The 23,964-nt window shown below is 42.1% G+C and overlaps 1 protein-coding gene across 1 annotated transcript in view; it reads right to left on the bottom strand.

Moving 5' to 3' along the window:
* ERI2 (ERI1 exoribonuclease family member 2) overlaps positions 1 to 23,964 on the bottom strand; it is a 253,255-nt gene that overhangs the window by 145,549 nt on the left and 83,742 nt on the right. The gene's annotated exons all lie outside the window — the stretch shown is intronic.

Genomic DNA, 23,964 nt, shown 5'->3' with positions numbered 1-23,964 from the left:
GTAAAACAAAAAAGGTGTGTTCCTCATAGCTGCATGCCAAATGTTGCTTTCTAGACTCACCCTGGAATGGTTCTAGGCCGGCAAGTCCAGAGCGGCCCTAGGTCGCCAAGTCTAGAACGGTTCTAGGTCGCCAAGTCTAGAACCGAATCGAGACCGGTTCTAGGTCGCCAGGTCTAGAACCGAGTGGAGGGCGGTTCTAGGTCGCCAAGTCTAGAACCGTCCCAGATGCTCCCTGGTATGGTTTCAGACTCACTGGCCTAGAACACTTTGCAGTCAACTAGTTCTGGGTCATGGGGGGGGGGTGCCTGTGAAAGTTCCAGATTGAGGGGTTCCTGGAAAGGTTCTGGAGCCAGTGCACCTAGAAGCATTCTAGAGGTGTGGCTCAAGTCTAGAACCATTGTAGTTGAGTGAGTGTAGAACTGAATTGGAGATTCTGTCCAGAACTGTTTTAGGTCAGCGGGAGTCTAGTGCCATTCCAGGTCGAGGTTCCCTGGAAAAGGTTGCAGATTGGGACATTCCTGGAAATGTTCTAGGTTGGCGAGGAATCAAGAATCACTTTTCAGAAGTGCAACAATAAATACATTTTTAAAAGTTGCAGCTCAATACAAGTATGTTTAGAAAAATGAGTATAAATAAAATCTGTATCATGGCAGTGATGTTTAAAGACTGGACTAGTAAAGAGTTTAAAATAGATGATAAAATAGAAGTGTAAAATATTTACCATCAGCTGTTCATACTTTAATTTTAGCACTCGCAGCTTGATCAGTTCTCTCACTTCATTAATGAGATAGTTTATGACATGCTTGAGCAATTTCCACTTTTATTTACTTTAACCAAGCATGTCATTTTGGTTCCATTCTCATAAGACATATCTAAGATCATTTGACCGTCCTGATAATAGTAAGCAGCAACAAGTAATTAAGCTTAAGATCTGGACAAAACCCCATCAATTTTCAAGTTCTCATAGAGGGTCTAAGACGCAAGTATTTCTTGTGGGAAGAATTTCCTGCAGTGTTGGAAGAAGTTCCAGGAGAGGTCAAAGCATCTGCATTCGCCGTGAGAACATTAGATTTCTCTTTCAGAAATGCATATTCCCACTTGAAGTATCCACAGCCTTTCTTATTGCCTTCCTGCTTACTGACAGGACAACCACAAAATGCTTTGCCGTGATTTGGACCGGTATTTGATACATACAGTCTTTTAGCTCTTCGACCACAATGACACCGAGGGGGGGTTGGTTTTTCATTTTTGGCAGCTCTTACAGATTGATTCAAATTGACTGTGGAGTTCAGAATGGCAGGAGACACTTTGGACAAGTTTGAACTTCTTGAAGGTAAGCAATGCCTAAAAGATGCAGTCTTCTCTTTCTAGATAGCAAAAGAGTGTTTTTTCGCTGGTGGGAACATTTTTGGACTTGTTGGCTTTCTTTGAGGAGCCTCGGGAGTGGAATCATTTCCAGTTAATGCTGAATGTGCTGAAGTAGCATTTGCCTTTGCAGGTGGTAACTTAAAAGCAGAAAAGTTTGAAGTCTGCCTTTGGACCATTCCTACATTACAGATCATAGTATCGGGACTTTTGTAAACGATAGACTTCCGAGGTTCCACAGGTACCACAGTTTTCCCCAAACTTTGAAGATCTGAACTCATGACAACTGATGCTCTAGAAATTGTTGTTTCATCAGATGCTGTTAAAATAGCTGTACTGGAGTCATCTTTGAATGGAACACAATCTGAATTGTGTTCATGCTGTGATTCTGGTATGAAAGCTACCTCTTCCCAGTCAGTCAGCAGAGAGAAACAATCGGAACTAGTACTAGTATCCTCCTCAGAGATATTAACTGAGGGGATGGTAGTGGAGACAAGCACTAGTCCTGATCCATGTACTGGAGAGCTGTATTTGGCAGTAGTCGTCAGGTGCCCATTGCGGAACCCTTTCTGAATGCCTGTACCGCGAGATAGCTGTGGCTGTCCAAGAGGAAAAGCAAATCTGTCAGCAGATGCTGTTAAAGAGCTTTGGGCTTGATCATGTAAATCAGTCCTTAAGCTGCTGCTAGATGCAACATGGATGGCTGTAGAGGAATTGATTGTGCTTCTCTCCTGTTGTTCTCCTGTTTGTACGTTGGAATTTATCATAACTCCGGTAGCACTGTTGTGGTTTTCCTCCACTGGAGAGCTTATTTTGCAAGTTGTATCTCCAGATGTTTCAGGTCTGCTATTACTTCCCAGTGGAGTCTTGTCAGTGAAGTTTATACTCAGTGTTCGGGAAATCAGGTTCCCCTTTGGATGTGCCTAGGGAGTCCCCAAATGGAGGGGAGTTCCCACAAATGGAGATTTGGGGAAATGAATCCCCAGAAGTAGAAATCAATGCTCTAAATTAATAAGCATATTAGCCTAATGATGTTCTGTTCAATTCATAGTCAAGATGCTGGGTTGTTTATTTGAATAGCTCATCTCTCATCTGGATGCCAGGCTCTGAAGCAAGTAGAAGGGAAGATGTGAAGAAGTTACCAAGCTTAGCCAAAGATTTAGTAACCTTCAGCACACATCCATCACAAATCATCCTCCAAGCAAGACGGGCAGTATTCCGAGAATCATCCAAGCCTTGAAAAGAATGGTTATGTTCATATTCTTCCTTTTAAACTACTGTTAGTGGGGGAAAAGGCATTCAGGTAAGGCTTACATAAATGGAAGGGATTCACGGAACTCTGACACATGGTTTTCTAGAGAAAGTTCGGAAAAGGGCAGTGGCAGTGAAGTTTCCTTTGCTGAACATCTAATGGTCATCTAACCAGAGTTTAATATATGGTCCTGATTACTAACATTCTTGTTTTGTTTTATCACTTATATCAAATTCCGATTGTACTAATATTCTCTTACACTAATAAGATGTCCAGACCTATCCAGTAAGATCAAGTTTCCTTGATTCTCCCTCGATTTCCTTATTCTTCCCCCACTGTCTTTTTCTTTTGAACCCTAATAATTTGATGTTTGGCTGTGTTGTGCAACACACACTTCAAAGGACTAGGCCAGATTTCAGAAAAAAGCATAAACTTAGAGATGACAAACTCTAATCTTTGAAGCATCTGGTCTTTCTTATTTTGATGCTTTTGTTGAACAGAGCATTACGTAACTTGAAAAAGTTACAGTAGCTGTTTAGCTTTATAAAAATATATATATTAAGATGAGAATCATCATATCATACTTACCAGAATGCTCCCGTCCTGCAAAAGCTATCCCCAGATCCTGCAAGGCACCTTTTGGCCCTTTAGGCTTCCTATTCTAGAATAACTAAGAAGAAAAATGCAGGTGATTAATATACAGCATTTCATAGCCTCTTCACGGTAAAGGAAAAACGACTTCAGAAATACCACCTCGCACTTAATAAATCTCAAGGTCACTGTACAAGTCAGGTGTCTGTTTTACAATTGAGGTAAGTAAGCATAAGGGTAAGTAACTTACCCTGTAACGAGTCAGAATGGGAAGAACCATGAATCCCTTCTCTCAGTCTTAAACTAATCCATTCTATCTTGGCCCTGTAACCATTCAGTTGAACTTTATGGCTTACACCCCACGGTTTATTCATTCATATTTATTATGCCCCAGGTTTATTCAGCATTCAATAAATGATGACTGTTTTCCTTCCTCAGGCTTAAATTAAAGGCAACATGTTCCCTAAATGAAGCATTTGCACTGTGCCCTGTTGTCCTGTAGGAGGGCAAAAAGCCTGAAAACCCTGCATTGTGGTGGGTAAGCGGTGACGGAGAAGAAGTGAAGTGGAGCTTTGAAGAGCTGGGAGTCCTGTCTAGGCAAGCGGCTAATGTACTGTCTGGTGCCTGTGGTCTGCAACCGGGAGACAGAGTTATTTGGATTCTGCCCAGGATCCCGGAGTGGTGGCTGCTGAATGTGGCTTGCATGCGAACAGGTTAGTAAAAGCATAGAAATGATTTATAGCTATAGCTGCTGTCACATACACCGATCATTGCTATTTAATAGACTCAGAACTACAAACATGCTAACGGGGATGGTCATCACTGCCATGCTGGTCAACACCCTTCATGCCAAGTTTTGTCTTTATGGTACTTTTAGGATTTTTTGAACATGCTCTAGCTGTTAAGGAAATTCTGGGAGTCCGTGGACCTCTGTCATTCTCCTCTTTCCAGCACTTGTGATGCATCGCAAATGCATCGTCTTCTTAACTTACAATGCAATTAGCACATACTTACCCGAGTGTTTCACATGTTCCCCTGTGGGCTATGTTAAATACTCGGCTTGCCAGTATTTACAGCCCAGAATGTCTCGGGGCCTCACAAACACTAGCAGCATACCCTGTGAGGACAGGTACACCTGTATTTACTAGTGAAGAATACAAATCCAGAGGGGTAGCATGTCCCAGTGGCAATGCTTTCCACCCCAAAAAAGTCCTTCTGTTGGTTTCTTTGGCTGTCCCATGTTGAGCCTAGTATTTTCTAACTTGCAGTGATCCTCCCGTCGAATTTAGTGCATGAAAAAGAAGGGTATATTTACAAATGTAGAGCCAAAGCCTGCTTTCAGCGCAGCCCTGTCCCACTAATAAGCACAAGGCAAGCTAGAGACTGTTTCTAGGTACAAGTATTGTTCTTAAATATTGAGAGTATTCTCCTTTAGGAACTGTCCCGATTCCTGGCAGGCAGCAGCTGACAGCAAAGGACATTCTCCATGGACTACAGAAATCAAAGGCAAAGTGTGTCATCACTGATGGTTCTGTGGCACCAGCTGTGGACTCAGGTGGGCCTGAATGGCAGTCTCTGAAAGCCAAGCTGCTTGTATCAGAGGGCCACAGAGAAGGATGGCTGAACTTCAGAGAGCTCCTGAAGTGAGTAACCACTACTGTGAAAGCGCCACAGAAACAATGAAAGGCAAGCACAGTGATTTGTTGTGAACAGGAAATGTTGGCACATGCCAAAATATTTTCCTCCCTTCAGGACTGCACAGTGGGAAAATGTCAATGTTTATGACACTTCTGCTTGCTGCAGAAGTTATTTTAGCCAAGCGTTTTCAAGAATGTGTAATTCACCCTTTCAAATCACTGTATTCCTCATTTTGCACATTTTAAAGGCATGCTCCTTCTGATCACCACTGCGTGACCACAAAGCGTCAAGACCCGATGGCCATCTATTTTACCAGTGGAACTACGGGGGCTCCAAAAAGGACTGCACGTTCCCACAGCAGCTATGGCATTGGCCTCACAGTAAGTGGAAGGTAAGGCTATCACTTTAAATCACAGATGTATTTCTGTAGCTGGTAAATTGGCAGAAAGAAGGGGAAGAGAAGATTTTACCAGCAGCTCTGTGTTTCACTATTTTAAAAAGCAGCAGTTCTATTCAGTCCCAACAAGCCTTTTTTCTGTGCAACAAGGCGTAGTTGGAGGTTAGCTGCCTTAGTGTGTATTGCACTTGGCAGTCATACAGAGTCACTAACCTCTTTTTTCACATTTTCTTTAACTTCTTCTAAACTCTTCATTGTGTATAATTAATAGATTGCCCATTTACTGAACATCAGCAAAGAACAAGTTTATGAGGTGTGTACCATAAAAAGGGGGGAAAGACATGGCTCTTAGGCTTCTGAATTCATGCGTGACTGCTTTAGAGACAAGTCCCACAGGAACAAAATGCTGATAGTTCCGAACATAGGAAGGACTACACAGGTTCGTGAGATCTCTGAGTTTATAAAACTGTGTTGTTTAGAAAATTGGCGTAGCAATGCATCTCATTCTAACTGGCAAAGAGTAACAAATCAGAAGAGAGCAAACTAAAAAGTAAGTAAACCTCAAAGAATCCTTATCCCTACAATATGATTTCAACAAAACTCCTGCAATCTCATACCTATTTATTCAGCATCCTCTTTTGAGAGCAAGGAGAGCCCAGCAACAGCACTCTTCTCTCTGGCTCGTCCTCCCCAGATTTTCACTTCCCCAGAGCTATTCAGGGGCAGTATGCTGAAGAATTGTGAGCTTCACCAGGAAGTAAGCAACTGGTATTTCAGTAGTGAAGGCTGTAAACGTAAGCCCCCAAACACGAGAATCTTTAACGTCCCCAAATTTTTGTTCTGTACTCTGCTGAGAAGAGATTCGACTGCCCAAACCTGCAAACATCCATTCCTAGGCCTAAAAGTGAAGCCCGCAAGAAATGGGACAGGAGCTTGTGGAGCGCTTTGGTGGTGGTGTTAAAATGAGTGACAGCAGCAGATAATTGAGAATTTTGCTTGCATGTACTGTAGAACTGCATGTTAAGGAGTGAAGAGGCAGCAAGCCTATATTTCTTTAACAAATGGCACCAGCGTTATATTCTGTTACATCCTCTGCACGCAACTCTGTGAAAAAGACCACCATTATTCCTTTTACACGGAATCCCTTTATCATCATACCCACGTTACTGTGATGGCTGAAAATTGTTAGCTAACATTAAGATCCATTGAAGAACACTTTATTGGTCATTCCCCTCTGGAACGTCTGAAAAAGTAGCCTTATGGTTTCCTTTGTTTTCTACTTAAGTTGGAATTATGAAGAAATTCTGCAAGGGAGACTGAAAAGCTTTCCAGAGCACAAAGCTTGGGTGCGTTGAACTAGCTGTAAAAAGATGTAGATTCTGTTTTGAAGAAGAACCTGTTTAAATAGAACTGCTGTATATTCGTGTTGGCGAGTACAAAGCTAACTGCTTTTGTTCTTGAGTTTTGTAAGCTGAATACAGAGATCGTTATGTTATCTCTTGTGATGTAGGTGAGACCTCACGTGTTTCAGTAGCGACATCTACTTTTTTTTATTCTAATTCTCTAGAGTCTGTCAAGATTTCCCATAACAGTCTTCTGTTCTGCTCCAACTGCCTATCGAATGTTGGTGCAACATAGACTGTCCAGGTAAGCCAAAGAAAAGATCCTTATTAGTGTATTTGATCAAAATAGTGGACCAAATGCTCTTCTCACCTTGACTTTACTTCAGAGTTACAATGATGTAACAGCAAAGGTAGTCATGTATTTCTCAACATCTTGAATCTGACATATTAGGAACAAAGCCAGAGTAAACATTTTAGGGACAGCGTAACCATCACAGATTCCACAAATTGTAGCAAACTTGCATGAGACTTTGAAAAGCAGTTTAGCTGATGAAATAGTAGGATAATAATGATAGCGTAGCATGATTGACCTACTTTCCAGAGTGCTTTTATAGTTGGATTCCCCTTCCCTTTGTTTTTCCCCTGCATTCCCCCACTACCATGCTCTACAAGAATAGCGCGTGTCAGTGCAGCTTGGCAACTCTCCTGTGACTTTTTGTTACCATTTTGTTGGAGACCCCAGTTTAGATTCTAGGGTTAGAAACACTGTATCAATTACTAGATGTTAAAATAATGGAGAAATAAAAGAGCGTTTGCATTTTTGCAGATTTGTTTATGTTTAGCTCCACACAATTGGAATGGAATGTATAGGACTTGGTGAAGATTTTATTTTCGTGTAGAAAGGACTCCATGATCCAGGAATACAATAAGGAAGGGGACATTGCAGATAGATCACTGTGTCTGCTTAACTCTGCCAATTATTTGCTTTTTCTTTCCCACCAAGCTACAAATTCAGAAGCCTGCGGCACTCTGTGAGTGCCGGGGAGCCAATCAACCCTGAAGTGATGGGAGAATGGGAAGAGCACACTGGGCTGGATATTCACGAAGGCTACGGACAGGCAGAAACCGTATGTTCAGACACTTTGCAGCTACAGCAATAAATTCCATTAGGGTTGCCAAGAAAATGTGAAGAAGTCAATTAGAGTAATCAAGAGTGGGAAAATGTAGCTTGTATAAGTCATAGAATAATCATAACAGTTGCCCCCCAAATCCAAGGACTGCTTTTCATGCCAGTGGGCTTTTGGCTTGGGAAGTAAAACAAAAAAGGTGTGTTCCTCATAGCTGCATGCCAAATGTTGCTTTCTAGACTCACCCTGGAATGGTTCTAGGCCGGCAAGTCCAGAGCGGTCCTAGGTCGCCAAGTCTAGAACGGTTCTAGGTCGCCAAGTCTAGAACCGAATCGAGACCGGTTCTAGGTCGCCAGGTCTAGAACCGAGTGGAGGGCGGTTCTAGGTCGCCAAGTCTAGAACCGTCCCAGATGCTCCCTGGTATGGTTTCAGACTCACTGGCCTAGAACACTTTGCAGTCAACTAGTTCTGGGTCATGGGGGGGGGGGTGCCTGTGAAAGTTCCAGATTGAGGGGTTCCTGGAAAGGTTCTGGAGCCAGTGCACCTAGAAGCATTCTAGAGGTGTGGCTCAAGTCTAGAACCATTGTAGTTGAGTGAGTCTAGAACTGAATTGGAGATTCTGTCCAGAACTGTTTTAGGTCAGCGGGAGTCTAGTGCCATTCCAGGTCGAGGTTCCCTGGAAAAGGTTGCAGATTGGGACATTCCTGGAAATGTTCTAGGTTGGCGAGGAATCAAGAATCACTTTTCAGAAGTGCAACAATAAATACATTTTTAAAAGTTGCAGCTCAATACAAGTATGTTTAGAAAAATGAGTATAAATAAAATCTGTATCATGGCAGTGATGTTTAAAGACTGGACTAGTAAAGAGTTTAAAATAGATGATAAAATAGAAGTGTAAAATATTTACCATCAGCTGTTCATACTTTAATTTTAGCACTCGCAGCTTGATCAGTTCTCTCACTTCATTAATGAGATAGTTTATGACATGCTTGAGCAATTTCCACTTTTATTTACTTTAACCAAGCATGTCATTTTGGTCCCATTCTCAGAAGACATATCTAAGATCATTTGACCGTCCTGATAATAGTAAGCAGCAACAAGTAATTAAGCTTAAGATCTGGACAAAACCCCATCAATTTTCAAGTTCTCATAGAGCGTCTAAGACACAAGTATTTCTTGTGGGAAGAATTTCCTGCAGTGTTGGAAGAAGTTCCAGGAGAGGTCAAAGCATTCGCCGTGAGAACATTAGATTTCTCTTTCAGAAATGCATATTCCCACTTGAAGTATCCACAGCCTTTCTTATTGCCTTCCTGCTTACTGACAGGACAACCACAAAATGCTTTGCCGTGATTTGGACCGGTATTTGATACATACAGTCTTTTAGCTCTTCGACCACAATGACACCGAGGGGGGGTTGGTTTTTCATTTTTGGCAGCTCTTACAGATTGATTCAAATTGACTGTGGAGTTCAGAATGGCAGGAGACACTTTGGACAAGTTTGAACTTCTTGAAGGTAAGCAATGCCTAAAAGATGCAGTCTTCTCTTTCTAGATAGCAAAAGAGTGTTTTTTCGCTGGTGGGAACATTTTTGGACTTGTTGGCTTTCTTTGAGGAGCCTCGGGAGTGGAATCATTTCCAGTTAATGCTGAATGTGGTGAAGTAGCATTTGCCTTTGCAGGTGGTAACTTAAAAGCAGAAAAGTTTGAAGTCTGCCTTTGGACCATTCCTACATTACAGATCATAGTATCGGGACTTTTGTAAACGATAGACTTCCGAGGTTCCACAGGTACCACAGTTTTCCCCAAACTTTGAAGATCTGAACTCATGACAACTGATGCTCTAGAAATTGTTGTTTCTTCAGATGCTGTTAAAATAGCTGTACTGGAGTCATCTTTGAATGGAACACAATCTGAATTGTGTTCATGCTGTGATTCTGGTATGAAAGCTACCTCTTCCCAGTCAGTCAGCAGAGAGAAACAATCGGAACTAGTACTAGTATCCTCCTCAGAGATATTAACTGAGGGGATGGTAGTGGAGACAAGCACTAGTCCTGAGCCATGTACTGGAGAGCTGTATTTGGCAGTAGTCGTCAGGTGCCCATTGCGGAACCCTTTCTGAATGCCTGTACCGCGAGATAGCTGTGGCTGTCCAAGAGGAAAAGCAAATCTGTCAGCAGATGCTGTTAAAGAGCTTTGGGCTTGATCATGTAAATCAGTCCTTAAGCTGCTGCTAGATGCAACATGGATGGCTGTAGAGGAATTGATTGTGCTTCTCTCCTGTTGTTCTCCTGTTTGTACGTTGGAATTTATCATAACTCCGGTAGCACTGTTGTGGTTTTCCTCCACTGGAGAGCTTATTTTGCAAGTTGTATCTCCAGATGTTTCAGGTCTGCTATTACTTCCCAGTGGAGTCTTGTCAGTGAAGTTTATACTCAGTGTTCGGGAAATCAGGTTCCCCTTTGGATGTGCCTAGGGAGTCCCCAAATGGAGGGGAGTTCCCACAAATGGAGATTTGGGGAAATGAATCCCCAGAAGTAGAAATCAATGCTCTAAATTAATAAGCATATTAGCCTAATGATGTTCTGTTCAATTCATAGTCAAGATGCTGGGTTGTTTATTTGAATAGCTCATCTCTCATCTGGATGCCAGGCTCTGAAGCAAGTAGAAGGGAAGATGTGAAGAAGTTACCAAGCTTAGCCAAAGATTTAGTAACCTTCAGCACACATCCATCACAAATCATCCTCCAAGCAAGACGGGCAGTATTCCGAGAATCATCCAACCCTTGAAAAGAATGGTTATGTTCATATTCTTCCTTTTAAACTACTGTTAGTGGGGGAAAAGGCATTCAGGTAAGGCTTACATAAATGGAAGGGATTCACGGAACTCTGACACATGGTTTTCTAGAGAAAGTTCGGAAAAGGGCAGTGGCAGTAAAGTTTCCTTTGCTGAACATCTAATGGTCATCTAACCAGAGTTTAATATATGGTCCTGATTACTAACATTCTTGTTTTGTTTTATCACTTATATCAAATTCCGATTGTACTAATATTCTCTTACACTAATAAGATGTCCAGACCTATCCAGTAAGATCAAGTTTCCTTGATTCTCCCTCGATTTCCTTATTCTTCCCCCACTGTCTTTTTCTTTTGAACCCTAATAATTTGATGTTTGGCTGTGTTGTGCAACACACACTTCAAAGGACTAGGCCAGATTTCAGAAAAAAGCATAAACTTAGAGATGACAAACTCTAATCTTTGAAGCATCTGGTCTTTCTTATTTTGATGCTTTTGTTGAACAGAGCATTACGTAACTTGAAAAAGTTACAGTAGCTGTTTAGCTTTATAAAAATATATATATTAAGATGAGAATCATCATATCATACTTACCAGAATGCTCCCGTCCTGCAAAAGCTATCCCCAGATCCTGCAAGGCACCTTTTGGCCCTTTAGGCTTCCTATTCTAGAATAACTAAGAAGAAAAATGCAGGTGATTAATATACAGCATTTCATAGCCTCTTCACGGTAAAGGAAAAATGACTTCAGAAATACCACCTCGCACTTAATAAATCTCAAGGTCACTGTACAAGTCAGGTGTCTGTTTTACAATTGAGGTAAGTAAGCATAAGGGTAAGTAACTTACCCTGTAACGAGTCAGAATGGGAAGAACCATGAATCCCTTCTCTCAGTCTTAAACTAATCCATTCTATCTTGGCCCTGTAACCATTCAGTTGAACTTTATGGCTTACACCCCACGGTTTATTCATTCATATTTATTATGCCCCAGGTTTATTCAGCATTCAATAAATGATGACTGTTTTCCTTCCTCAGGCTTAAATTAAAGGCAACATGTTCCCTAAATGAAGCATTTGCACTGTGCCCTGTTGTCCTGTAGGAGGGCAAAAAGCCTGAAAACCCTGCATTGTGGTGGGTAAGCGGTGACGGAGAAGAAGTGAAGTGGAGCTTTGAAGAGCTGGGAGTCCTGTCCAGGCAAGCGGCTAATGTACTGTCTGGTGCCTGTGGTCTGCAACCGGGAGACAGAGTTATTTGGATTCTGCCCAGGATCCCGGAGTGGTGGCTGCTGAATGTGGCTTGCATGCGAACAGGTTAGTAAAAGCATAGAAATGATTTATAGCTATAGCTGCTGTCACATACACCGATCATTGCTATTTAATAGACTCAGAACTACAAACATGCTAACGGGGATGGTCATCACTGCCATGCTGGTCAACACCCTTCATGCCAAGTTTTGTCTTTATGGTACTTTTAGGATTTTTTGAACATGCTCTAGCTGTTAAGGAAATTCTGGGAGTCCGTGGACCTCTGTCATTCTCCTCTTTCCAGCACTTGTGATGCATCGCAAATGCATCGTCTTCTTAACTTACAATGCAATTAGCACATACTTACCCGAGTGTTTCACATGTTCCCCTGTGGGCTATGTTAAATACTCGGCTTGCCAGTATTTACAGCCCAGAATGTCTCGGGGCCTCACAAACACTAGCAGCATACCCTGTGAGGACAGGTACACCTGTATTTACTAGTGAAGAATACAAATCCAGAGGGGTAGCATGTCCCAGTGGCAATGCTTTCCACCCCAAAAAAGTCCTTCTGTTGGTTTCTTTGGCTGTCCCATGTTGAGCCTAGTATTTTCTAACTTGCAGTGATCCTCCCGTCGAATTTAGTGCATGAAAAAGAAGGGTATATTTACAAATGTAGAGCCAAAGCCTGCTTTCAGCGCAGCCCTGTCCCACTAATAAGCACAAGGCAAGCTAGAGACTGTTTCTAGGTACAAGTATTGTTCTTAAATATTGAGAGTATTCTCCTTTAGGAACTGTCCCGATTCCTGGCAGGCAGCAGCTGACAGCAAAGGACATTCTCCATCGACTACAGAAATCAAAGGCAAAGTGTGTCATCACTGATGGTTCTGTGGCACCAGCTGTGGACTCAGGTGGGCCTGAATGGCAGTCTCTGAAAGCCAAGCTGCTTGTATCAGAGGGCCACAGAGAAGGATGGCTGAACTTCAGAGAGCTCCTGAAGTGAGTAACCACTACTGTGAAAGCGCCACAGAAACAATGAAAGGCAAGCACAGTGATTTGTTGTGAACAGGAAATGTTGGCACATGCCAAAATATTTTCCTCCCTTCAGGACTGCACAGTGGGAAAATGTCAATGTTTATGACACTTCTGCTTGCTGCAGAAGTTATTTTAGCCAAGCGTTTTCAAGAATGTGTAATTCACCCTTTCAAATCACTGTATTCCTCATTTTGCACATTTTAAAGGCATGCTCCTTCTGATCACCACTGCGTGACCACAAAGCGTCAAGACCCGATGGCCATCTATTTTACCAGTGGAACTACGGGGGCTCCAAAAAGGACTGCACGTTCCCACAGCAGCTATGGCATTGGCCTCACAGTAAGTGGAAGGTAAGGCTATCACTTTAAATCACAGATGTATTTCTGTAGCTGGTAAATTGGCAGAAAGAAGGGGAAGAGAAGATTTTACCAGCAGCTCTGTGTTTCACTATTTTAAAAAGCAGCAGTTCTATTCAGTCCCAACAAGCCTTTTTTCTGTGCAACAAGGCGTAGTTGGAGGTTAGCTGCCTTAGTGTGTATTGCACTTGGCAGTCATACAGAGTCACTAACCTCTTTTTTCACATTTTCTTTAACTTCTTCTAAACTCTTCATTGTGTATAATTAATAGATTGCCCATTTACTGAACATCAGCAAAGAACAAGTTTATGAGGTGTGTACCGTAAAAAGGGGGAAAAGACATGGCTCTTAGGCTTCTGAATTCATGCGTGACTGCTTTAGAGACAACTCCCACAGGAACAAAATGCTGATAGTTCCGAACATAGGAAGGACTACACAGGTTCGTGAGATCTCTGAGTTTATAAAACTATGTTGTTTAGAAAATTGGCGTAGCAATGCATCTCATTCTAACTGGCAAAGAGTAACAAATCAGAAGAGAGCAAACTAAAAAGTAAGTAAACCTCAAAGAATCCTTATCCCTACAATATGATTTCAACAAAACTCCTGCAATCTCATACATATTTATTCAGCATCCTCTTTTGAGAGCAAGGAGAGCCCAGCAACAGCACTCTTCTCTCTGGCTCGTCCTCCCCAGATTTTCACTTCCCCAGAGCTATTCAGGGGCAGTATGCTGAAGAATTGTGAGCTTCACCAGGAAGTAAGCAACTGGTATTTCAGTAGTGAAGGCTGTAAACGTAAGCCCCCAAACAAGAGAATCTTTAACGTCCCCAAATTTTTGTTCTGTACTCTGCTGAGAAGAGATTCGACTGCCCAAACCTGCAAACATCCATTCCTAGGCCTAAAAGTGAAGCCCGCAAGAAATGGGACAGGAGCTTGTGGAGCGCTTTGGTGGTGGTGTTAAAATGAGTGACAGCAGCAGATAATTGAGAATTTTGCTTGCATGTACTGTAGAACTGCATGTTAAGGAGTGAAGAGGCAGCAAGCCTATATTTCTTTAACAAATGGCACCAGCGTTATATTCTGTTACATCCTCTGCACGCAACTCTGTGAAAAAACCACCATTATTCCTTTTACACGGAATCCCTTTATCATCATACCCACGTTACTGTGATGGCTGAAAATTGTTAGCTAACATTAAGATCCATTGAAGAACACTTTATCGGTCATTCCCCTCTGGAACGTCTGAAAAAGTAGCCTTATGGTTTCCTTTGTTTTCTACTTAAGTTGGAATTATGAAGAACTTCTGCAAGGGAGACTGAAAAGCTTTCCAGAGCACAAAGCTTGGGTGCGTTGAACTAGCTGTAAAAAGATGTAGATTCTGTTTTGAAGAAGAACCTGTTTAAATAGAACTGCTGTATATTCGTGTTGGCGAGTACAAAGCTAACTGCTTTTGTTCTTGAGTTTTGTAAGCTGAATACAGAGATCGTTATGTTATCTCTTGTGATGTAGGTGAGACCTCACGTGTTTCAGTAGCGACATCTACTTTTTTTTATTCTAATTCTCTAGAGTCTGTCAAGATTTCCCATAACAGTCTTCTGTTCTGCTCCAACTGCCTATCGAATGTTGGTGCAACATAGACTGTCCAGGTAAGCCAAAGAAAAGATCCTTATTAGTGTATTTGATCAAAATAGTGGACCAAATGCGCTTCTCACCTTGACTTTACTTCAGAGTTACAATGATGTAACAGCAAAGGTAGTCATGTATTTCTCAACATCTTGAATCTGACATATTAGGAACAAAGCCAGAGTAAACATTTCAGGGACAGCGTAACCATCACAGATTCCACAAATTGTAGCAAACTTGCATGAGACTTTGAAAAGCAGTTTAGCTGATGAAATAGTAGGATAATAATGATAGCGTAGCATGATTGACCTACTTTCCAGAGTGCTTTTATAGTTGGATTCCCCTTCCCTTTGTTTTTCCCCTGCATTCCCCCACTACCATGCTCTACAAGAATAGCGCGTGTCAGTGCAGCTTGGCAACTCTCCTGTGACTTTTTGTTACCATTTTGTTGGAGACCCCAGTTTAGATTCTAGGGTTAGAAACACTGTATCAATTACTAGATGTTAAAATAATGGAGAAATAAAAGAGCGTTTGCATTTTTGCAGATTTGTTTATGTTTAGCTCCACACAATTGGAATGGAATGTATAGGACTTGGTGAAGATTTTATTTTCGTGTAGAAAGGACTCCATGATCCAGGAATACAATAAGGAAGGGGACATTGCAGATAGATCACTGTCTGCTTAACTCTGCCAATTATTTGCTTTTTCTTTCCCACCAAGCTACAAATTCAGAAGCCTGCGGCACTCTGTGAGTGCCGGGGAGCCAATCAACCCTGAAGTGATGGGAGAATGGGAAGAGCACACTGGGCTGGATATTCACGAAGGCTACGGACAGGCAGAAACCGTATGTTCAGACACTTTGCAGCTACAGCAATAAATTCCATTAGGGTTGCCAAGAAAATGTGAAGAAGTCAATTAGAGTAATGAAGAGTGGGAAAATGTAGCTTGTAGAAGTCATAGAATAATCATAACAGTTGCCCCCCAAATCCAAGGACTGCTTTTCATGCCAGTGGGCTTTTGGCTTGGGAAGTAAAACAAAAAAGGTGTGTTCCTCATTGCTGCATGCCAAATGTTGCTTTCTAGACTCACCCTGGAATGGTTCTAGGCCGGCAAGTCCAGAGCGGTCCTAGGTCGCCAAGTCTAGAACGGTTCTAGGTCGCCAAGTCTAGAACCGAATCGAGACCGGTTCTAGGTCGCCAGATCTAGAACCGAGTGGAGGGCGGTTCTAGGTCGCCAAGTCTAGAACCGTCCCAGATGCTCCCTGGTATGGTTTCAGACTCACTGGCCTAGAACACTTTGCAGTCAACTAGTTCTGGGTCATGGGGGGGGGGGTGCCTGTGAAAGTTCCAGATTGAGGGGTTCCTGGAAAGGTTCTGGAGCCAGTGCACCTAGAAGCATTCTAGAGGTGTGGCTCAAGTCTAGAACCATTGTAGTTGAGTGAGTCTAGAACTGAACTGGAGATTCTGTCCAGAACTGTTTTAGGTCAGCGGGAGTCTAGTGCCATTCCAGGTCGAGGTTCCCTGGAAAAGGTTGCAGATTGGGACATTCCTGGAAATGTTCTAGGTTGGCGAGGAATCAAGAATCACTTTTCAGAAGTGCAACAATAAATACATTTTTAAAAGTTGCAGCTCAATACAAGTATGTTTAGAAAAAATGAGTATAAATAAAATCTGTATCATGGCAGTGATGTTTAAAGACTGGACTAGTAAAGAGTTTAAAATAGATGATAAAATAGAAGTGTAAAATATTTACCATCAGCTGTTCATACTTTAATTTTAGCACTCGCAGCTTGATCAGTTCTCTCACTTCATTAATGAGATAGTTTATGACATGCTTGAGCAATTTCCACTTTTATTTACTTTAACCAAGCATGTCATTTTGGTCCCATTCTCAGAAGACATATCTAAGATCATTTGACCGTCCTGATAATAGTAAGCAGCAACAAGTAATTAAGCTTAAGATCTGGACAAAACCCCATCAATTTTCAAGTTCTCATAGAGGGTCTAAGACGCAAGTATTTCTTGTGGGAAGAATTTCCTGCAGTGTTGGAAGAAGTTCCAGGAGAGGTCAAAGCATCTGCATTCGCCGTGAGAACATTAGATTTCTCTTTCAGAGATGCATATTCCCACTTGAAGTATTCACAGCCTTTCTTATTGCCTTCCTGCTTACTGACAGGACAACCACAAAATGCTTTGCCGTGATTTGGACCGGTATTTGATACATACAGTCTTTTAGCTCTTCGACCACAATGACACCGAGGGGGGGTTGGTTTTTCATTTTTGGCAGCTCTTACAGATTGATTCAAATTGACTGTGGAGTTCAGAATGGCAGGAGACACTTTGGACAAGTTTGAACTTCTTGAAGGTAAGCAATGCCTAAAAGATGCAGTCTTCTCTTTCTAGATAGCAAAAGAGTGTTTTTTCGCTGGTGGGAACATTTTTGGACTTGTTGGCTTTCTTTGAGGAGCCTCGGGAGTGGAATCATTTCCAGTTAATGCTGAATGTGCTGAAGTAGCATTTGCCTTTGCAGGTGGTAACTTAAAAGCAGAAAAGTTTGAAGTCTGCCTTTGGACCATTCCTACATTACAGATCATAGTATCGGGACTTTTGTAAACGATAGACTTCCGAGGTTCCACAGGTACCACAGTTTTCCCCAAACTTTGAAGATCTGAACTCATGACAACTGATGCTCTAGAAATTGTTGTTTCTTCAGATGCTGTTAAAATAGCTGTACTGGAGTCATCTTTGAATGGAACACAATCTGAATTGTGTTCATGCTGTGATTCTGGTATGAAAGCTACCTCTTCCCAGTCAGTCAGCAGAGAGAAACAATCGGAACTAGTACTAGTATCCTCCTCAGAGATATTAACTGAGGGGATGGTAGTGGAGACAAGCACTAGTCCTGATCCATGTACTGGAGAGCTGTATTTGGCAGTAGTCGTCAGGTGCCCATTGCGGAACCCTTTCTGAATGCCTGTACCGCGAGATAGCTGTGGCTGTCCAAGAGGAAAAGCAAATCTGTCAGCAGATGCTGTTAAAGAGCTTTGGGCTTGATCATGTAAATCAGTCCTTAAGCTGCTGCTAGATGCAACATGGATGGCTGTAGAGGAATTGATTGTGCTTCTCTCCTGTTGTTCTCCTGTTTGTACGTTGGAATTTATCATAACTCCGGTAGCACTGTTGTGGTTTTCCTCCGCTGGAGAGCTTATTTTGCAAGTTGTATCTCCAGATGTTTCAGGTCTGCTATTACTTCCCAGTGGAGTCTTGTCAGTGAAGTTTATACTCAGTGTTCGGGAAATCAGGTTCCCCTTTGGATGTGCCTAGGGAGTCCCCAAATGGAGGGGAGTTCCCACAAATGGAGATTTGGGGAAATGAATCCCCAGAAGTAGAAATCAATGCTCTAAATTAATAAGCATATTAGCCTAATGATGTTCTGTTCAATTCATAGTCAAGATGCTGGGTTGTTTATTTGAATAGCTCATCTCTCATCTGGATGCCAGGCTCTGAAGCAAGTAGAAGGGAAGATGTGAAGAAGTTACCAAGCTTAGCCAAAGATTTAGTAACCTTCAGCACACATCCATCACAAATCATCCTCCAAGCAAGACGGGCAGTATTCCGAGAATCATCCAACCCTTGAAAAGAATGGTTATGTTCATATTCTTCCTTTTAAACTACTGTTAGTGGGGGAAAAGGCATTCAGGTAAGGCTTACATAAATGGAAGGGATTCACGGAACTCTGACACATGGTTTTCTAGAGAAAGTTCGGAAAAGGGCAGTGGCAGTAAAGTTTCCTTTGCTGAACATCTAATGGTCATCTAACCAGAGTTTAATATATGGTCCTGATTACTAACATTCTTGTTTTGTTTTATCACTTTTATCAAATTCCGATTGTACTAATATTCTCTTACACTAGTAAGATGTCCAGACCTATCCAGTAAGATCAAGTTTCCTTGATTCTCCCTCGATTTCCTTATTCTTCCCCCACTGTCTTTTTCTTTTGAACCCTAATAATTTGATGTTTGGCTGTGTTGTGCAACACACACTTCAAAGGACTAGGCCAGATTTCAGAAAAAAGCATAAACTTAGAGATGACAAACTCTAATCTTTGAAGCATCTGGTCTTTCTTATTTTGATGCTTTTGTTGAACAGAGCATTACGTAACTTGAAAAAGTTACAGTAGCTGTTTAGCTTTATAAAAATATATATATTAAGATGAGAATCATCATATCATACTTACCAGAATGCTCCCGTCCTGCAAAAGCTATCCCCAGATCCTGCAAGGCACCTTTTGTCCCTTTAGGCTTCCTATTCTAGAATAACTAAGAAGAAAAATGCAGGTGATTAATATACAGCATTTCATAGCCTCTTCACGGTAAAGGAAAAACGACTTCAGAAATACCACCTCGCACTTAATAAATCTCAAGGTCACTGTACAAGTCAGGTGTCTGTTTTACAATTGAGGTAAGTAAGCATAAGGGTAAGTAACTTACCCTGTAACGAGTCAGAATGGGAAGAACCATGAATCCCTTCTCTCAGTCTTAAACTAATCCATTCTATCTTGGCCCTGTAACCATTCAGTTGAACTTTATGGCTTACACCCCACGGTTTATTCATTCATATTTATTATGCCCCAGGTTTATTCAGCATTCAATAAATGATGACTGTTTTCCTTCCTCAGGCTTAAATTAAAGGCAACATGTTCCCTAAATGAAGCATTTGCACTGTGCCCTGTTGTCCTGTAGGAGGGCAAAAAGCCTGAAAACCCTGCATTGTGGTGGGTAAGCGGTGACGGAGAAGAAGTGAAGTGGAGCTTTGAAGAGCTGGGAGTCCTGTCCAGGCAAGCGGCTAATGTACTGTCTGGTGCCTGTGGTCTGCAACCAGGAGACAGAGTTATTTGGATTCTGCCCAGGATCCCGGAGTGGTGGCTGCTGAATGTGGCTTGCATGCGAACAGGTTAGTAAAAGCATAGAAATGATGTATAGCTATAGCTGCTGTCACATACACCGATCATTGCTATTTAATAGACTCAGAACTACAAACATGCTAACGGGGATGGTCATCACTGCCATGCTGGTCAACACCCTTCATGCCAAGTTTTGTCTTTATGGTACTTTTAGGATTTTTTGAACATGCTCTAGCTGTTAAGGAAATTCTGGGAGTCCGTGGACCTCTGTCATTCTCCTCTTTCCAGCACTTGTGATGCATCGCAAATGCATCGTCTTCTTAACTTACAATGCAATTAGCACATACTTACCCGAGTGTTTCACATGTTCCCCTGTGGGCTATGTTAAATACTCGGCTTGCCAGTATTTACAGCCCAGAATGTCTCGGGGCCTCACAAACACTAGCAGCATACCCTGTGAGGACAGGTACACCTGTATTTACTAGTGAAGAATACAAATCCAGAGGGGTAGCATGTCCCAGTGGAAATGCTTTCCACCCCAAAAAAGTCCTTCTGTTGGTTTCTTTGGCTGTCCCATGTTGAGCCTAGTATTTTCTAACTTGCAGTGATCCTCCCGTCGAATTTAGTGCATGAAAAAGAAGGGTATATTTACAAATGCAGAGCCAAAGCCTGCTTTCAGCGCAGCCCTGTCCCACTAATAAGCACAAGGCAAGCTAGAGACTGTTTCTAGGTACAAGTATTGTTCTTAAATATTGAGAGTATTCTCCTTTAGGAACTGTCCCGATTCCTGGCAGGCAGCAGCTGACAGCAAAGGACATTCTCCATCGACTACAGAAATCAAAGGCAAAGTGTGTCATCACTGATGGTTCTGTGGCACCAGCTGTGGACTCAGGTGGGCCTGAATGGCAGTCTCTGAAAGCCAAGCTGCTTGTATCAGAGGGCCACAGAGAAGGATGGCTGAACTTCAGAGAGCTCCTGAAGTGAGTAACCACTACTGTGAAAGCGCCACAGAAACAATGAAAGGCAAGCACAGTGATTGGTTGTGAACAGGAAATGTTGGCACATGCCAAAATATTTTCCTCCCTTCAGGACTGCACAGTGGGAAAATGTCAATGTTTATGACACTTCTGCTTGCTGCAGAAGTTATTTTAGCCAAGCGTTTTCAAGAATGTGTAATTCACCCTTTCAAATCACTGTATTCCTCATTTTGCACATTTTAAAGGCATGCTCCTTCTGATCACCACTGCGTGACCACAAAGCGTCAAGACCCGATGGCCATCTATTTTACCAGTGGAACTACGGGGGCTCCAAAAAGGACTGCACGTTCCCACAGCAGCTATGGCATTGGCCTCACAGTAAGTGGAAGGTAAGGCTATCACTTTAAATCACAGATGTATTTCTGTAGCTGGTAAATTGGCAGAAAGAAGGGGAAGAGAAGATTTTACCAGCAGCTCTGTGTTTCACTATTTTAAAAAGCAGCAGTTCTATTCAGTCCCAACAAGCCTTTTTTCTGTGCAACAAGGCGTAGTTGGAGGTTAGCTGCCTTAGTGTGTATTGCACTTGGCAGTCATACAGAGTCACTAACCTCTTTTTTCACATTTTCTTTAACTTCTTCTAAACTCTTCATTGTGTATAATTAATAGATTGCCCATTTACTGAACATCAGCAAAGAACAAGTTTATGAAGTGTGTACCGTAAAAAGGGGGAAAAGACATGGCTCTTAGGCTTCTGAATTCATGCGTGACTGCTTTAGAGACAAGTCCCACAGGAACAAAATGCTGATAGTTCCGAACATAGGAAGGACTACACAGGTTCGTGAGATCTCTGAGTTTATAAAACTGTGTTGTTTAGAAAATTGGCGTAGCAATGCATCTCATTCTAACTGGCAAAGAGTAACAAATCAGAAGAGAGCAAACTAAAAAGTAAGTAAACCTCAAAGAATCCTTATCCCTACAATATGATTTCAACAAAACTCCTGCAATCTCATACCTATTTATTCAGCATCCTCTTTTGAGAGCAAGGAGAGCCCAGCAACAGCACTCTTCTCTCTGGCTCGTCCTCCCCAGATTTTCACTTCCCCAGAGCTATTCAGGGGCAGTATGCTGAAGAATTGTGAGCTTCACCAGGAAGTAAGCAACTGGTATTTCAGTAGTGAAGGCTGTAAACGTAAGCCCCCAAACACGAGAATCTTTAACGTCCCCAAATTTTTGTTCTGTACTCTGCTGAGAAGAGATTCGACTGCCCAAACCTGCAAACATCCATTCCTAGGCCTAAAAGTGAAGCCCGCAAGAAATGGGACAGGAGCTTGTGGAGCGCTTTGGTGGTGGTGTTAAAATGAGTGACAGCAGCAGATAATTGAGAATTTTGCTTGCATGTACTGTAGAACTGCATGTTAAGGAGTGAAGAGGCAGCAAGCCTATATTTCTTTAACAAATGGCACCAGCGTTATATTCTGTTACATCCTCTGCACGCAACTCTGTGAAAAAACCACCATTATTCCTTTTACACGGAATCCCTTTATCATCATACCCACGTTACTGTGATGGCTGAAAATTGTTAGCTAACATTAAGATCCATTGAAGAACACTTTATCGGTCATTCCCCTCTGGAACGTCTGAAAAAGTAGCCTTATGGTTTCCTTTGTTTTCTACTTAAGTTGGAATTATGAAGAACTTCTGCAAGGGAGACTGAAAAGCTTTCCAGAGCACAAAGCTTGGGTGCGTTGAACTAGCTGTAAAAAGATGTAGATTCTGTTTTGAAGAAGAACCTGTTTAAATAGAACTGCTGTATATTCGTGTTGGCGAGTACAAAGCTAACTGCTTTTGTTCTTGAGTTTTGTAAGCTGAATACAGAGATCGTTATGTTATCTCTTGTGATGTAGGTGAGACCTCACGTGTTTCAGTAGCGACATCTACTTTTTTTTATTCTAATTCTCTAGAGTCTGTCAAGATTTCCCATAACAGTCTTCTGTTCTGCTCCAACTGCCTATCGAATGTTGGTGCAACATAGACTGTCCAGGTAAGCCAAAGAAAAGATCCTTATTAGTGTATTTGATCAAAACAGTGGACCAAATGCTCTTCTCACCTTGACTTTACTTCAGAGTTACAATGATGTAACAGCAAAGGTAGTCATGTATTTCTCAACATCTTGAATCTGACATATTAGGAACAAAGCCAGAGTAAACATTTCAGGGACAGCGTAACCATCACAGATTCCACAAATTGTAGCAAACTTGCATGAGACTTTGAAAAGCAGTTTAGCTGATGAAATAGTAGGATAATAATGATAGCGTAGCATGATTGACCTACTTTCCAGAGTGCTTTTATAGTTGGATTCCCCTTCCCTTTGTTTTTCCCCTGCATTCCCCCACTACCATGCTCTACAAGAATAGCGCGTGTCAGTGCAGCTTGGCAACTCTCCTGTGACTTTTTGTTACCATTTTGTTGGAGACCCCAGTTTAGATTCTAGGGTTAGAAACACTGTATCAATTACTAGATGTTAAAATAATGGAGAAATAAAAGAGCGTTTGCATTTTTGCAGATTTGTTTATGTTTAGCTCCACACAATTGGAATGGAATGTATAGGACTTGGTGAAGATTTTATTTTCGTGTAGAAAGGACTCCATGATCCAGGAATACAATAAGGAAGGGGACATTGCAGATAGATCACTGTCTGCTTAACTCTGCCAATTATTTGCTTTTTCTTTCCCACCAAGCTACAAATTCAGAAGCCTGCGGCACTCTGTGAGTGCCGGGGAGCCAATCAACCCTGAAGTGATGGGAGAATGGGAAGAGCACACTGGGCTGGATATTCATGAAGGCTACGGACAGGCAGAAACCGTATGTTCAGACACTTTGCAGCTACAGCAATAAATTCCATTAGGGTTGCCAAGAAAATGTGAAGAAGTCAATTAGAGTAATCAAGAGTGGGAAAATGTAGCTTGTATAAGTCATAGAATAATCATAACAGTTGCCCCCCAAATCCAAGGACTGCTTTTCATGCCAGTGGGCTTTTGGCTTGGGAAGTAAAACAAAAAAGGTGTGTTCCTCATAGCTGCATGCCAAATGTTGCTTTCTAGACTCACCCTGGAATGGTTCTAGGCCGGCAAGTCCAGAGCGGTCCTAGGTCGCCAAGTCTAGAACGGTTCTAGGTCGCCAAGTCTAGAACCGAATCGAGACCGGTTCTAGGTCGCCAGGTCTAGAACCGAGTGGAGGGCGGTTCTAGGTCGCCAAGTCTAGAACCGTCCCAGATGCTCCCTGGTACGGTTTCAGACTCACTGGCCTAGAACACTTTGCAGTCAACT

Source organism: Dromaius novaehollandiae, chromosome 14, assembly GCF_036370855.1.
Source record: "Dromaius novaehollandiae isolate bDroNov1 chromosome 14, bDroNov1.hap1, whole genome shotgun sequence".
Taxonomy (NCBI): Eukaryota; Metazoa; Chordata; class Aves; order Casuariiformes; family Dromaiidae; genus Dromaius; species Dromaius novaehollandiae.
The sequence above is the reverse complement of the archived record's forward strand: the minus strand, read 5'-3'. Positions and strand labels throughout refer to the sequence as shown.